Source organism: Anguilla rostrata, chromosome 15 (genome assembly GCF_018555375.3).
Source record: "Anguilla rostrata isolate EN2019 chromosome 15, ASM1855537v3, whole genome shotgun sequence".
Lineage (NCBI taxonomy): Eukaryota > Metazoa > Chordata > Actinopteri > Anguilliformes > Anguillidae > Anguilla > Anguilla rostrata.
The window spans coordinates 25,660,054-25,676,990 of record NC_057947.1 but is presented as its reverse complement, the minus strand read 5'-3'; the positions used below and the strand labels follow the sequence as shown (position 1 = coordinate 25,676,990).

General features: G+C 43.4%; 1 long non-coding RNA gene across 1 annotated transcript in view; it reads left to right on the top strand.

Annotated features, from left to right (window-relative positions):
- The window catches only part of LOC135241398 (uncharacterized), a 29,576-nt gene that overhangs the window by 492 nt on the left and 12,147 nt on the right, over nucleotides 1–16,937 (top strand). Inside the window, exons 2-3 of the long non-coding RNA XR_010325989.1 lie at nucleotides 852–943; nucleotides 1,063–1,214. This is a non-coding gene — a long non-coding RNA (uncharacterized LOC135241398). The remainder of the gene's footprint in view (nucleotides 1–851; nucleotides 944–1,062; nucleotides 1,215–16,937) is intronic.

Below are 16,937 nucleotides of genomic sequence, written 5' to 3'. Positions count from 1 at the left end.
TGTGAATGATGCAAAATACTACCATCTTGTGGTTGTAACGAAATGCAGTTTCATTTACACAGATCAGTGTCAACAACCTGCGTTGTTTTGCTAAATTATTTATTTGAAAAAAGGCATTGACTACTTACATCAGCCTTCATGACATTATCCATTTATTGAGACCTACATGTCATTTTTTTTAGTTTAATAATTCTTATGAAAACGTATTTGCCCACTGTCACTTTCATATGAGTTCAGTGGAACAGTACTTCCGATTGCATTTGAGAATTCCACTGACATTGAACTGAAGCCATCTGCACATATCTGATATTGTTGCCGTAATGTTCTTGATCAAGTCAGAGCTCACTGAAAATATGTGATGATTCCCCTTTGTACCATAATGGCCTGCTGCATGGGTGGGAATGTAAGAATGTAATGCTGTTAGTCCTGCCCCCACCCCCCCCCCCCCCCAAACCACCCTCGGCTGCTTTGGTTTCCCTTGGCTATTTTGTTTTTGATTTCTAATTTTGCATGCCCCCCCCCCCCCCGCTATTTTGAGAATCCCTACTTCAGAAGAATATGTAGAACTGGAAACTGGAAGGCTTGCTGGCTCAGTCCATCTCTCTCAGCTACTGGACACCCAGAGCACTGAAAACAGTGGCCTTGGTGGTGAGTTCAGCGTCCTGGCCTGTCTCAGTTTGACAGCCCAGTAGAGAGAGGAGGCTGGGAGAGAGAAGGACAGTAGAAAAAGAGGAGAGAGTGCTCCAGTACAGGCAGTCTGTTACTACCGCTCCACTGGTTTCAGCACATTGTACATGTGCAGTCTGGCTGCTACAGAATGACAGGGCACTAATGGAAATGTCCCCTTTCAGTCTGACAGGAATGGGGACATTCCTTGTTACCTTTTCCCCCTGCAAGCTGTGAAAGCCGATGCAGTAATTCCAGCACACCTACGTTTGCCCAGGTATGATGTTTCCCTCCATGTCTCTCCATCTTTCTTCCTGTATTTCTCTGCCTCTATCTCCACCTGCTGAGGTGCAGGTGCTTGTGGTTTTGTCTGATCTCTGGACCTCTCTCCCACAGGTGTCTGGCCAGTTACCTTAAACACTTACAACCCACACAATGACACAAAGCCACTGTCAGCCAATAGACGAGCTGAAGGGAGGCGACACGCCCAATGGAGAGCAGTCGGCAGTGATGGCTTGCGTGCCATTGGTTCTGAGTCGAAGCCCATGGTAAGACGCATCTGTTGACTTGCCATAACTTTACCAACTTAGGCTATATTTACTGCATGAACTAGACTTGATGTTCATGGCTATGTGTAATTGATGCTTAATGATAATTGTACCTTATTGGACCTCTGTTCTGTTGTTCAATGACCTTTGGTACGCACTTATGGAATGTAATAGGTGAAATGTGTGCAGAGTGAAAAGGGTAATGCAATCCCACAGTACCCTACTCATTCATACTGCAGTGCCCCAGTGTATTAGGGGTTCAGTGAGAACAGCCAATATTGTTCTGGACAGGGCTGTCTGCAGAGGTAAATCGCAGAGATAGAATGTAGGATCAGATCAGACTGGCGTTTTTTATTTTCAGGGGCCACCATCACGTGAGAGAGGGAATCTAGTTGTGACACTGAATAGCTGGGAGCTCTCTCATACGTTTCCTCCCTCTTGTAATATGGACAGTCTGCTAGATGTGGGGACCCGGTGTACAGTCCACTCTGTTATAAAAGGTGATTAGAAAGAGCTTAAGGGACAGGGGGGGATAAGAGGATTGTCCGTTATGGCACGGGTATCTGCGCAAGCGATGTGTGAGACAGAAACAGCCTCTGTACACCTGTTAGACTTGCCCTTGGCGTCTTCATTTCCATCACAATTAACGTCAAACCTCCAACTACAGGCCAAAAAAATCAACACATTTAGCAGCTGAATTTACATTGTTGAGCTGCTTTAGGGTCATCAGGGGTTTGAGGTTCCTGTGTGTAGCTTCTTAATAGCCACTTAGCCCCTCAGTATTGGTTACGTGTTGTGTAATTTTTCAATTTTTTTTGTGTGAAGGTCAACGTTTAGCTTCGCTTTCATCATGTCAACTGATACTCTGTAAGACACAATGGTCTGTAGGATCCTTTAATAAATTCAATGTAAGAACCATAAAAGAAATATATATATATTTTAATGAGATCAAAATTAGAATTATTTAATTGTACAGTCTGTGTTACAAAAAAATCCTTTTCTCACACAATTTTTTTTGTTTATTTACAAGGCATGCAGAGAAAATTGTACTGACAGTATATTTATTTGTATTGCTTTTATAGGACTTTCTTGCTTTTCTTTTTTTACTAGGCTAAAGGCTCTTGCTTGACGGTGAATTATTTTTGGTTTTCTTCCCTATCATTTTGTGATGATAACTGGGACCACAGTAAATGTGCTGCATCATTCGGGGGTGCTGCAGAACGGTAGATCCCCAGAAATAACCTCAGAAATGACATCAATAACAGCCAAGCTTTACTGTTTTTACTCTGTCAATATTCTCGAATATATTTCGCTATCAACACTAATGCTGTCTGGGTCTAGTCATAACTATCCACTAGGTGGCAGTAAAATGACATTAAGTACAGTTTTCATTTTAGGCATGGCCCCTTTCACTTTTCTTTAAGCATTTTGGCTGCTAAGCATATATCTATATCTATATCTATATATATATATATATATATATAATTATTTCTTCCCCAAAATCCTATCATGGCTTGCCCTCGCAAACTTGGCATATCTTCTTGCAAGACTGGATAGTAGGGGTTTGAGGGATACCATTGCAAATATTATGAGCTGCAAACACAAACACAGATTGCTAGTCCACAGACAAATTCAGTGCATGCAGTTTTGATTTCATACCGGGCATTACTCCAATATTAATGTTACTCCAATAACTCCAATATGGTGTTGGTTTGAATTCTTTTCTGAATATGACATGATCCAAGTGTCTTCTGCAATTAGAGACTAACGTTTGAAAAATCTGGATATTTAAATCATGTATATTAATATTCAATGTCAGTATTTATTTGAAAATATACACTATGTCCTGAGGGGCCATGGATGCACTCATTTTAATTTATTTCCAAGACCGTCAGTTCAATGAAACACTATCCTGTTAGACAGAATTCAGCAGGGCATATGTGACACAGATACTGCTCATACACACTCCTCATTATTACTATGCTGTTTTATTACTGTACTATTTCAGTACATTTAATCCTCTTTGTGACAATTATATTAATGTCCAAAAGTCAATAAATAAATCTTCTACTACACTGTTCCACAGAGATAATACAGACACAGGCGATTTTATATCATAATGTTATTTGTTATCTTAACAGTTGATTCTTGGCTTTGGAGAGTGAACTGATACATGCAGTCTGCCTATAATCACATGTTATTGAGTCTGCGTGTTTGCATGCATGCATACATGTATCATAACATGCACACGCAACCTGGACCCAGTGGACAGGCGCACGTTTCTTATTCTTGAGAGCTTTAGAAACGTGGAATGCCAGTGTGTGTTCTGTTTACGTCCACGTGGCAGTTAATAAACACGATTGGCCCGCTCTAGAGAGCTGTCAGAATGCAGTGAGGTTATGCCACGGTAATGAACTTTCAGGAGGGGGGGAGGGGGGGGGCGCTTAGAGGGAACGTCAGGGCGTGTAATACATCATCGCATAACTGAGGTCACGGAGAAGAGCGCTGCTCTTTAGCGCAAGTCAATATCCGTGCGCCAAGCACATTTTTAAAATGGCGCAATATGCCTGGCCGGAGGTAGCTTTGAGGAGCATTTGAGGTAGAGATGTTCTAGCAGTGTTTCAGTGTTGTTTTTTTTCACCTGCCTGCATAAGTGTCAGAATAAATTTGACTCATTGTATGGCTGTGACCAATAAATGAACTCTGGCAGTTATGTTGCTCGAAGACAGAGAATAACTGGCTTGATTTAAGTGTGTGAAGAAGAATGAGTTAGGAGACCAAGCTCAGTAGGAGAGAAAAGGCAGGGTAATCTTTTGAGATTGCAAACATTTATGATGTGTACATAACAAGTATTGCTCCATACACACAAACTGATATTAGTATCATGCTATAGACCCACACTGACGTGCTTTGTTCTGTTTGTGTATTGTCAGTCAGTCTGAAGGAACCAGCAGATCCATTTAATATCTCTCAGGATACAGTCATTTCAGGCTCATGTGGTTCCCTGGTATAGCACCTCAAGGTTAATGCAAGCCAACTGTTAATAAAAAATAAATAAACATGATTTCCCAAACAGCCTGCCATGTGTACTCATGCAGGGAATCCTGCTAACATCATACATGAATTTGAGATTGCCCATAATCACTTGGTGCTCAAAGCTGTATTTCAATGTCCTTCTGTTCAGACGGAGTTTGTTATTCAATAATTACAAGCTGAATTCTGAAACAGCGGCGTGTATATAACGTCTATAGACACATCTAGAACGAGTACTTTATCTTGCTTGAGTTATTGAATTTTATTTCATTAGTAAAGTAAGCTTCAGTGTACTGTGCATGATGATAAGCTCTGTGTCAAAAGACATTAGTAATAAATTGTAGTTTTGGCCATGGACACATAATTTTACATGTTCTCATACAGCTGTCCTCTCTAATAATAACTAGAGGACATGGAGATCATACTGTAGCTTTAGCACTGTAATAACTAGTTCTTTAGGGGTTTTTTTAAATTAGGGGATTAATTAATTCCATAAAAATAAATAAATTATGGAATGGAATAAATTTGTGAATGGAATGTGTTCATTTAAGTTTATTAAATTCATTTGAACTTTTACATTTCTTCTAAAGGTTTTTTCACAAGGTGATGAGGCAGATAAAGCCTTTCACAGCTATGAACCCTCCAGAGCACACAGAGGCTTCTTGACTGCGGCATTAGCTAATCGCTAAATGAAGTGATGTTTTCATTGCTATATTTGAACCTATCGGTTTGACTTGTATGCTCTGTGCTCTCTGGGCAACAGTGGTTATGACAAGCTGGTTTAACGACCATAGAACCTGTGATCTAGCTCTGTGTGTGTGTGTGTGTGCAGTAGTGAAAATAAGTAATTAAATCAGCAATGATGTAGATGTTCTGACAGGGAAGACAGTGGCATCAGGGTCAGCTTTTGCCAGACCTGAGTACCATTTGTAGCGTTTGCCAGTAGACTTGACTGATTTTTTCCCCATTTTATTTCTTTCTTCTGTCTGTTTCTTGTGCTATCCTACTGATATTATCGCTGATTTATTCCATCTATTCAAACCGTAAGAAAAGAATGCAATGAGTGGTGACTGGGGATGTAATGCCATCTCTGTTTTATTTCAGTTCCAACTGTGTGACAGAAGCCTGTTAACACAATACAATCAACAGCCATTTAAATTTAGTTTAAGCCATTATAGTGGTCATTTCCTATTTAAAAATAATCAGTTTTCCTGTTTTGAAATTATTTTAAAATCTTACCTGAAATCTACAAATAATTAAGATGTACCACTTGCGTTCTCCCTGCTGAGTCTCCCGTGTCAGCCTGTGTGAAATGGACCGTAGTACGGTCTTGTGTGGTAAAACTTCCGGTCATTTAACCCATTATACCAGCATTAGCTTCGTATTCTTACAGGGCGTGGATATATGAGCAGCAAATGTGCAATGTCTTCTGCCGTCCCTGTCCCTGAGGGAGTTTGAAATGTGGAACAGGGTCATATATTATATATTACAGGCATTTATCAGACACTTTTATCCAGAGCAAGTTACACAGGTTTTTAATTTTTTTGTGATTTTTTACATAGTATCCATTCATACAGCTGGATATGTACTGACGCTATTCTGGTTAAATACTTTTCTCAAGGGTAGTCTCCTCCCAGGGAATCAGACTGTTACCTTTAGGTTACAAGCCTATTTCCTTAATCATTATGCTACACTGCTAGCCCATGAAGTGTGGATGGTGCTACCCTGCCTGCCTGTGGCTGAACATTAATTGCTGCCACTCAGAATTCAGAGCAGCTCTCTCTGGAGCCCATCTGCAGTGGGTCAATTCCCAAGATGCATTTCAGTTGTCCTCTGTGGAACTGGGTCCCATTCTATACAGCCTGAAAATATTTTGCTTCTATTTCACTCCCCGCTTTCTGCTTCTACATACAGGAATTTATTCAACACTGAAACCCAAACCTACGCTTTGCCAAGATAGCGAGGTTCATTTTTTTTCACTCCTTCTCCAGATTCTGTTTCCAATTAGTGGTCTGAGACTGTTGGAATGACACATTTGCTATATTGGATGATGTCACTACAAACCACTGCAGACCATTGGTGCAGACTAGCTCTCGCTCAGCCACTCGGACCTTGGCGTAACCCAAACGGGGCTTGTTTGATTGGAGGAACTTTCAGAGAGTGAAGCAGGGTTTTAGTGGACTGCTGGGAGAAAACAGCCTCTGTGAGTCCGAGCTGTCAGACCCATGTTCTCATATCGCAGCGATGTGCACAGCTAGAGAGAACCCCCATCCCCCCAGAAAATTTTCATATTGGATCAATTTCTTTAAAAATTCAATTCATTTGGATTCCATCCTATAAAAACATACGGTTTATGTGCATGTCAAAACAATTTCTTCATGTGAGGACAATAACCATGAAATCGGAAACATGTTTGTCACTTTTTATACCATGCCATAGAAAGTAACACACTGCATTTATGCGTGTGTGTGTTTGTTGCGTGTGTGTGTGCATGTGCTTGTGTGTGTGTGTGTGTCTGAGTGTGTGCGCGTGTGTGTGTGTGTATGTGTGCGTGTGTGTGGGTGTGTCTTTGCATGCTTGCATCCCTGCGTGTGTATGTGTGTGTATATGCATGGTGAACCTGGCCTAGTAGAGGATGAGCAGTACATTTTGAAGTACATTTTGCCCCCACAGTGAGGCAGATTATTTGGGAGACAAAGAAAAATTCAAGGCCCACAGCTGGAGATCTGGAGGAGTTGGCTGCATCTTGGGGATGCAGGGTCTCAAAATCTACCATTACATGCCTCCAAGGCAATAGGCTGTTTGAAGGGTTGGCATGAAAAAGCCTCTTGAGTGTGATCAACAAAAATAAGCTTGTAGGGGTTGCTAAATGGATGTTATGGTCAGATGAGACCAAAATGGAACAGTTAGGCTTCAGAAGAAAGACGTTTTGTTGAAAAGCATACCTGTGATGCAATATGGTGGAGGATCTTCGATGTTTTGATTTGGTTTTGTATCTACTGGGGCTCTTGTAAAACCATCACCTAAACATTTTGGGCCAAAAACTCGGCTCCCTCTGCCAGCAAACTTGACCACAAATGGATCTTTCAGTAAGACAATGATCCCAAACACAGCTCACAATGAACTAGAAATGATTTACTGACCACAAAATTCAAGTTTCCAGAATTGAAACCGATCAGAAACATGTGGTTTGAGCCAAAGAGAGCAGTCCACAAGCACAGACAGAATGATCTGAAGGATTTTGAAAGATTTTGGATGGTTAAAGTTGTTCACATAATCCCATGAAACATTGTAGAAGACAACTCAATAGTTTTATGCTTGCATAGGGTGCACAAAGTGAGAAAGAGGGGTGTGAATTTTTTTTGGTGTGTGCGTGCATGCTGTCCTGTGTGTCTGTGTGTATGCGTGGCTGTGTGTGTGTGTGCATGGCTTTGTGTGCGCTTACATGCATGCATGTTCGTGTTTGCGTGCGTGCCTGTTTGTGTGTGTGTTCGTGCCTGTGTGTGTGCGCATACATGTGTTTGTCTGTGTGTGTGCGTGTGTGTGCGCCCGCACGTGCTGGTTTTTGTGTGCGTATGTGTGTGTGTGTGTGTGTACATGCATGCCTGTGTGTATGTATGCGTGCATGTCTGTGTGTGTGCGCGTGCGTGTGTGTGTGTGTGTGTGTGCATGTGTTCCTGTGTGTGTGTATTTATGCATGTATGTAAGTGTCAGAAAATGTTATGGGCCTGACTGCAAACAGACAGAGAGGAGACGCGAGGGCAGACTGAGCAGTCTGTTTACTGTGGGCGATCATGTGGAATGTGGGTTCCCGGGGGCGACGCCCCCTACTACCCACAATGTGGGTCACCTCCCATCCTGCAGCCCTTTCACCAGGTTCACTTCCAGCCGTGTGCCCTAAAACACGATGAGGAACATATTTAATGAAGCCTAACTGATCCCAGCCGCCCTGCCCCAAGATGCCTAACAGCTTACAGCTCCCCGCCTTTGAGCTGCCTCCACCACACACAATGTGTTCAGCTTTTCAGCTTTATTTCACATGGCTGTCAGGGAACATGGCCAAGACCCTGATACTCACCCACCCACCCCTCATACAGACACGCAGACACACACACACGCACTCACACACACACACACACACACTCAGACATGCACATGCACACGCATACACACACTTACACACTCACACACACACACACTCAGACATGCACACACGCACACACACACACACACACTCAGACATGCACGCACACGCACACACACAGCCTATACATCACATCTATGGGATTAACAGCATTATACACTAGCCTTTCAGCCAGACCAGGGCTGACTGAAGGACTGGGGCATCAGGCCAGCGAGGAGACTGGTGATGGATGGCTATTAAAAGCTGCCCTCCAGCCACGCAGACAGCAGGAACAGCCAAATGAACAGCAGCCATTCACCTTTTCCACTCCCTTTGTCTGCCCTGTGAACCTTTCATCAAACAGACGACAGTATTGAACCTCTGGTGTCCTTATATGGACCACAGCTGGTCACAAACATCAGAACGTTTACTCAATACACTTAATGTTTATCGAAATATAAATTTAATTACTGTACAGTAGATATTGTGGAAAGGCAGATTTGCAGTTGTTGTCCTTCATTTCACATTTTATGAGTGTTTTTTACACTCAGAATGGCTGACATTTCATTTCAAAAAGAGAAACAAATTACATTCAGGAGACACCAGGCTTGAGGCCATAAAAAGTTTATTGTCAACGAACAGCGCCAGGTTAATGTACTTGTCTGCATGCAGAGACCCACTGCATTGCAATTATATTCCATACAGTTAATGGGGAACTTATTCCAGCTTCTGTGAGAATCTTCTGGGTCTAAATCAAAAATGTATTTACTTATCATCTGTGCAACAATGAGACACTATGAAATACCCATATTTCGTTACATATATGGCTATTTGTACACTACCCCTGGATAAAGTGAATTTGATGGAATTCCATGTGTCAGTAGGAGGTACCAAGTGAAAGAAAAGGCTGCTATTTTATGTTTGCTCCATGAGCTGAGGCACCTGAGAGGGAAATGTTAGAACGCCTCCGTCCTAGCGGCACATCCACAAAGCGGTACGGCGGGAGGGTCTAACCCCGCGACGCTCCGGTCGTGAGTCTGCCCACCCCCCCCCCCCCCCCCGAAAATCGCCAGCCGGCATTGAAAGCTCTGAAGAGGGGGCCGCTTCAGACCGGCTGGGGCCTAATAGCCGGGGACGTCGCCCGTATTCCCATCAGGGTGCGCGAGGCCTCGCTTCCACGGGCGCTAATCTGGCTGTCAGCAGGCATCGGGGAGCCTGCCCGTCAGAGCGGTAGCGACTTGGCGGGCACGGCTTCAGGAGGCTGCTCACTTTGAGGCCCGTCCCGTTTTAATTGCATCGAGGTTGGGTGATGGAGGAGACTCGGATCCTGTCGGGGGCCAGCCGGAGTGTGGAAATGATCTCGCTGTTGATAGCTTGGGCTGCTTATCAGCGCTGCGTATTGTGTGGGGCCGGTTTTGCGTCCAATCAGAGCGCGGGGTGGTGCCTCATAGGCATTTAGGGGCCGTGGAGCCTGGGTTAGTGGGTTAAGCTTTGTGAGTGTGGAGTGGCAGTTAAGAGGCACTGCTATTAAGACCGTTTTAATTAGCATTGTGTGTGTGTGTGTGTGTGTGTATGTGTGTGATACCAAGCTATGCCAGTCAGAAGTCACCATAATTATTCTCCTTGTCTGTGCCCCTTCCATCCCATCATTATAAGCATTTATTAATGTTAAAATGTAATTAATCTACAGAAAATTAATTCATAAACATTATTATTATAGTATCATTATTATTTCATCATCATTACATCATTATTATAAAAATAAGAGGGGATGATAAGTTTGGCTGTAATTACAGTAGGTACTTGTAACAGAGGACGAGCAAATGATGTACACATTGTAGACTGAAACCTCTTCTAGGCAGTGGAAGAGAGATTTGTTATTGTGTCAAGGTTGGTTATTTTGGCTATTTTGCTATAAATGCATTTTGACATGTTGGAGTCTGAATAAAACTAGCCAGCAGGTTCAAGTTTTGAAACCCTTGGCTTGCAAAATGAGGTGCATTGTTAAAAATGGCCAAGTGCAGAAGCGTAACCAAAACACCCTTTGACATTGAAGTGATTTCCAGATGTAAGGCCTGGGGCTATGACATAACGAAGAGCAGACATTTTATTAGGTATTTGTCCTGTTTCTCCTCAGCATGCAAAAGTATTGGGACAATGACACATTTTTTGTTGTTTAGGCTCTGTACTCCAGCGCATTGGATTTGAAATAAAATAATGAATATGAGGTTAAAGTGCAGACTGACAGCTTTACCTTGAGGGTACATCCATTTCAGGGGATTATTGTTGGAATGACAACCCTTTTTATACATGGTCCCCCCCATTTTAAGGAATCAAAAGTAACTGGACAAATTAACTGTGCATACTCCAGTAAAAACCTTGTGGTTTTGTATTTGCATAAGTTTATTTGCATATTAAGTCAAATGCACATGGTAGATCGGTTTAATTGGTAAATGTTTGGGGGGAAAAAAAAGGAAATGTTACAAACATTTGAATGATGCTGTCTGTCCCTGACTGTGATCCTGGGACAGTGACGTGTTGAGCTTGGGGTTTTAAGGACAAAATTGCATGGGATTGGAAGAGCGACCCTACGGCCCTGGGTTACAGGCACCCATTCACCCCACTAAACCCCCCTCCCTCCACCCTCTGCCCCCCCAACTTGCCCCACCCCCCCAGGGCTTGTCCCCCCGACCCCTGTCCACATGACTGATCATCCCAAGTCACATTTTACATGCTTCCCTTAATGGCTGGTAGGGCTCTGCATCTTGCCCTGTGTTTCCCTCCTGTGAACCTCCAGCCTTGTCTTTCAGCCTCCAACTGCCTCCAAGCTCAATGACATTAAAAAAGGCCTACTGGTAAAACTGGCTGAATTACCTGTGCAAACCTGGAGTAAAGGTTCATGCTAAAAGAGTGTTTAACCAGCAAAGCCATGTTCATTTAGATTTCCCAGAAGAAGCATCGTGTCTGTTTACTAACAGGATAGACCATTGTACATATTTTCCCTGAGCAAGCTACTTCTTCCTGGTAACTTCCAAACATCACTAGATAAGATTATCATGTCTTTCTTCTGATACCAATGAGTATTTGTGCAATATTTGTTGGTATAACATCAGCAGCAATGTCTATCACCCTTTTAAAGTCTGTTTAAAAGGCATACTGTTGCTCAGTTTTATTTTTGATATTTATGACCTGAATGCTGTCTCAATGCTCTTTTGTCTTTAAATGTTTGACATTTTGTTTATTTATTTATTTGACAAATTTTTAAAATCTTATTCATTTTATCTAGTAAGTAATATTATCTTTGAATATTATCCTAATATTATCTTTGAACCTGCCGATTGTCTGCAATCAAAGTACAGTCAAGAAGATTTTTGACTTCTAATCTGCTATTATAGTTTAAACATTCTTAATTTACATTGACATGCTAAAATGGAAAACACTACACTCCTGGTGTGCACCCAAAGATTTGTATGAACAAAATCAATACAATTATTCATAGTAGATTTAATTGAGACAGAATGAAGGCTGTATATTATTTCCTCTTCTTATTGTGACATTGCAGAACAAAGTTGTTCGTTGAAATCTTTTACCTAAATTTTTAGCTGAGTTCGCTGGCTGCAGAGACGGGATGAGAAGGGCGTTTGCTCTTGTACAAAACCCAGCTGCACGAGAGATTAATGGAATGCGTAAAACTGTGCGCAGTGTAACTCACCCTGGATAAAAGTGCCAGCTAACTCAGTACATAATGGGACATGTAATCCGGTATCAGTCAGTGCGGCCGGCGGACTCTCAGTAGAATGTGAGGTGTGCGTTTCTGGGAGGGGGGCGGGGCACCCAGATATGACCGAGGTGAAAGAAACGGGGGTCGCCCCAGCAACAGAGCTGGCTGTGTTCTGTGTGTTTGGTGGACTGCCACGCAGGTCAAACAAAGAGACGGAGAGGAGCAAAGCCTTAAAAGAGCTTCCCGTCAAAAACCCCGCCCGGTCTCATAGTCGGGCTGTAAATATTTGAGCGTTGCTTTAATCTTTTTTTATACCGTGTGGAGTGATCTCCATGTGAGCCTTCTGCCACACTTCGGGGCCCTCCGCTCTGCTCCTGAATGTAGGCCGCGGGGCCTGGACACTGAGCAGATCGCAGCACCGAGGCCACGTGGGCCTCCGGTCGCACACGTGCAAGCTCATAAAATCCAGAGTTCCCAGAAACTCCATTATTTTAAAAAATGCATTAATTATGCTTCCCCAAGCATAGCAAGGATGTTTAGAATATTTTGAAAGTTCTGGGAACAATGGGTCGTGTTAGAAAGACTGGCACACCTACAGTATAAAGGTTTAAACCATTCATTGTCCTCTTACCTTGGGGCTCTCTATATCTATGTGGGTTAAACAATGTTGACATCACTGCCAAGTTGACATTTAGGAGCGGGGAAGTTAGCGGTGCCATTTAGACTGTACTGGAATGTACAGTCTCTGTGAAATATTGATAATTATTAATAGAAAATAGCATATAGGTTGGCTGGACAGCAAACAGTGCACATTTATATCAAGGGCGGAATACTTAATAATTAACACTGGTGTTTGTATAGGTTTACAAAAAAAATGAGGAATAACCTAAAGCCATTGGACTGTCAGCCATACAGCAGGCTGCTCTTTATCAAAGTCAGGAATGGGAGGAGGAGGTTACACAGACTTGGACTGGCAAAAGGTTGACTGTACTTGGGCTCCTGTCCTGATTCAACACCAGGCCACTTCGCCAGGCCTGAGGTATCAACCTGGGAGAAAAATGATGAACCCTCGTGAATGGGAACGATCCTTTCATCACATCCAGCGTCTGACACTTTAACCTCTCGCAGAATTACTCCCCCGCAGGAACAATGCAGAATGCATTGATTTTGACTGCTCACGCATGCAGCTGTGTAATTGAGCTTAATCTCCCGCTGCAGTAAACAGTCTGCGATCAATAGCAGATCTCAATGTGGTACCGCTGACGTTGTTTATTGGAATCGCTCGTTAGAAAACGAGGGCTGTGTGTTCAGAGCACTGAAAACACTGGCCTGATGTTCATTTACAATGTTTATTCCACATCTTGATATGGGCCCATTTGGGGCCCTGTGCTTTTAGCTAGAAGCTGAACATCAGTGCAAAAGCACAGAGGTGGGCTAAAGATGCCCCGAACTGAAACCAGAACAGTGAGCTCATACAGGCGACACAAGCAGTACAACTAGGCCAGACGTGTTTGTTTTTTAAATTTTTATTTATTTTTGCATGCGTGTGGGGCTCTTGATTGCTCTGAGATTAAGAAAGCATGGTGGCACTTTTTTCTGTGACAGGCAGACAGAGTGTAGCGCGTTTGTAGTCTTTGCTGAATGTTTTAGAGACCGATCCTACGCCGATAGGGGATGTTGTTTCAAGAGCTTGCTCAGGCCCTCCCTGTCCTATTTGTGTCCCGCTGTAACTGATTTAAGACAAGCACTGGGACTCTTTGTGGATAGCTGCAGGAAATTTAAGGGAAAATCCAATGGGAATTATCATTTTTATTTCTCCCTGCAGTACCAGGCTATTACACTGGCAAGCTTGTATGGGAACTCTAATGGACATGCTCTCTTTACCTTTCATTTAGTTCTATGTCGCCATGGTGACCAGGTTAATTCAACACTCCAGAGGAGTTCAAGCACATTAAACAAAGCATTAATGAGGCGAACCCCTTTGTGGAATGGACATGAATCACCACTGAGATGAAATTAAAGCAACAATGTGTGCAGCGCTTGACTTGAGCTTTCTCCAAGCTTTCAGGTGAACTCTCCATCCCTCTTTCTGAAGAGAATTTCAGAAATTATCATCTCTTTATAAACACTGTTATCAATTAAAAGGCAGAATTATTACCATTTTTTTATAATAAGGAAATGGCATCCTCTTTAAATGTTTTGTGGACATAATTTGTCACAATAATTAGGTTTTGCTTCCTCCTGTGCATAAGGACTCTTGGTAAATAGTGTGTGTATTTCTAAACAGAAAGTAGCTATCCATTAGGAAGCATGAGACTGCTTAGTAAACACATGACACTGCGTGCTGTAAACAGCCCAGCTAAAAAAGAAAAAAAACCTGCAGACTGGAGCTCTTCTTGATGAAATGAACACGCAGCTGCAGGTATTTTTCCTGTCTGTCCCCTATACTGCACTGAGTATTTTCTGTTTCTACTGACAGAACAGGTTGTCCTTTCACCCCTCCCCTCCTCCTGTTCTCCCCTCATCCGTCTCCATCGCTGGCTGCCTGTCCTATACTGGCAATGTCCTCACTAGGAGCTCATAAGAGCTCTTTCTCTTCACATGGCCTCAGTGTAATGATGGCTGAGTGCTCTGGAAGCACTAATAACATCCCTTTTAGGGGGGGAAAAGCTCCGGCTAGTCAGGCCCTCCACCTGACTTCACCCTGGCCAGGCCCCGTGCACGTGTCTGTCCGGGACAGGCCACCGGATCAGCGGATTACGGCAAAGCTCCGTGTCTGAGTACCTGCGGCAGCTCCAAAAACAATATCATTTATGAGTGGCACGAGCCTTGGGTGCCTTACACTGTAAAATGTCCAGTGTTGTGTAAACTGCTATAGAGTGCGGTACATCTGGGCCTGGGTTTTCTCACAGGGGGGTCCGTGCCCCCTCCCTTCGGTCCATGATCCTGCAATCCTAACTCCACCCCTACCCCTGTTCTGCGAGTGCTATTTCAACTACCTCCTCCCCATTCAGGATCTTAAAACTTTTTTTTAAATATAACCCCTTGTAACATATGACAGAGGTCCCCGGGATGCCTTTGAGCCTGGATGTGGGTCCCCCATTTGAAGACCCCTCTATATGGGTGTTACAATATAGAGTCACATAAACTCTGGTAGAGTTTAATTAGCACTGAATATTCTACTTTGACATATTCAAAGGCACACCGGCAGTGTGGAAGAGCTGCTTCTGCTATGACATCATCAAAAAGCACCCTGGCAGTGCGGAAGAGCTGCTTTGGTAGCTGTGAGTTTCGGGGTTGAACAGGGGTGTGTGTGTTAGTGCTGCGGTGGGTTGTTCACAGGGTCTAACCCATTCAGACAGGGCCCTAGGTGTATCGCCCCCACCTTCACACTATTGTTGCTTCCCGTCCCTTCATCCCTGAGGCCTGGGGGGGAGGGGGGGGGGGGAGGCTAGGCAGCAGCCGGATATTATGAGCTCCAGTCCCTCATCTGTTATTTTCAGTTTTCTGGAGGTTTCTTTACATGTGATCACTGTTTCCAAAACGATACAGACTCAAAAAGAGCAGCTCTGTACCGCCACTCCTTTAGTTAAACTTCAAAATTCCAAGTTAAATGTGCACAACGATTAGAATTGAAAAGAAATATGATTTTTTTTTCCTTCTCACATTCCTGTCATCACCACCTTTGTTCAGTCAAAACTAAGTACACAATCTAATTATACCTAGGTAAATACTGTTAAATAATTTTTTATGTATTAAAAATAAATTCCAAAATTAAATCTTTTTTTGCAGTTATATATCATGTTGGTTTAATATATTTTGGGTTGGTGATTAAAAGTCAATACTTGCTACATTGCCACCTCAAAGGGGTTTCAAGTGGACAAACATGGAACAGGCCAGACCCCATGAACAGAAACTGCAGATGCTCTGTTTTGCCCTGTGCCAAAATGCACAATGTATAACACACTTTATAGGCCTCTGCATTTGAGATGAGAGGTACCATAGAGATATCATCGTCCCTCTGATTGCCTGCTGTGATCGTAAGACCATGGCGGTGATGTCACCGATGCTGAAGAGCCGCTCTGTGACTGACACCTGAGCTTTGCATGACAAGCCATGTTTGTGTTGAAAGGCGAAAGGAAGAGGCCATGTTTGTTGTGTGAACTCAGCACTCCTCCCCCTTCCTCCTTAAAGCCCTGGGCCCTGGATTGGGGGGCAGGGGGGTCGAACTATGGGTAAGTAGGGGAACGTGTTCTCAAACAGAGCGTTTGTGGCAGAGCGTTTCTGAAGCACCCCAGAGTGAAGTGTCGGGTGTGGAGGGATCTCTGACATTCAGTCATTCAGTCTGTCATGGTGCTCGTATTCAGTCACGGTTACAGGATCGATGCTCTGCACGTGCACAGTTGCGTCATGTGCAGTAGATCTTAAAACAGGGGTCAAAAGCTCGCTCATGCTGTTTCAGGCTGACGGGGCTTAATGAGGTTCCTCTTAGTATCTCCATAAGCCTTCTCTGACAAGCATGCCACACACACACACACACGCCACACACAAACATGGACACACACACACACACACACACACAAACACAGACACACACTCACACACACACACGCCACACACACACACACACACACACACACACACTAGCTTGAACTATGCACACTTCATTCACATTAGCCTTCAGCATAACCCCCAGCTTCCATACAGGTCAATGAGCACCATACATCACTTTGTCTAACATGCAGTGCTCTGTTTGGCTTGAATCCCTACATGTGACAAGCAGAACCATATACGAGGTGCCGGTCTGTGTGATATTCTGTGCAGTCAGTGATGAGCGGTCTACTCT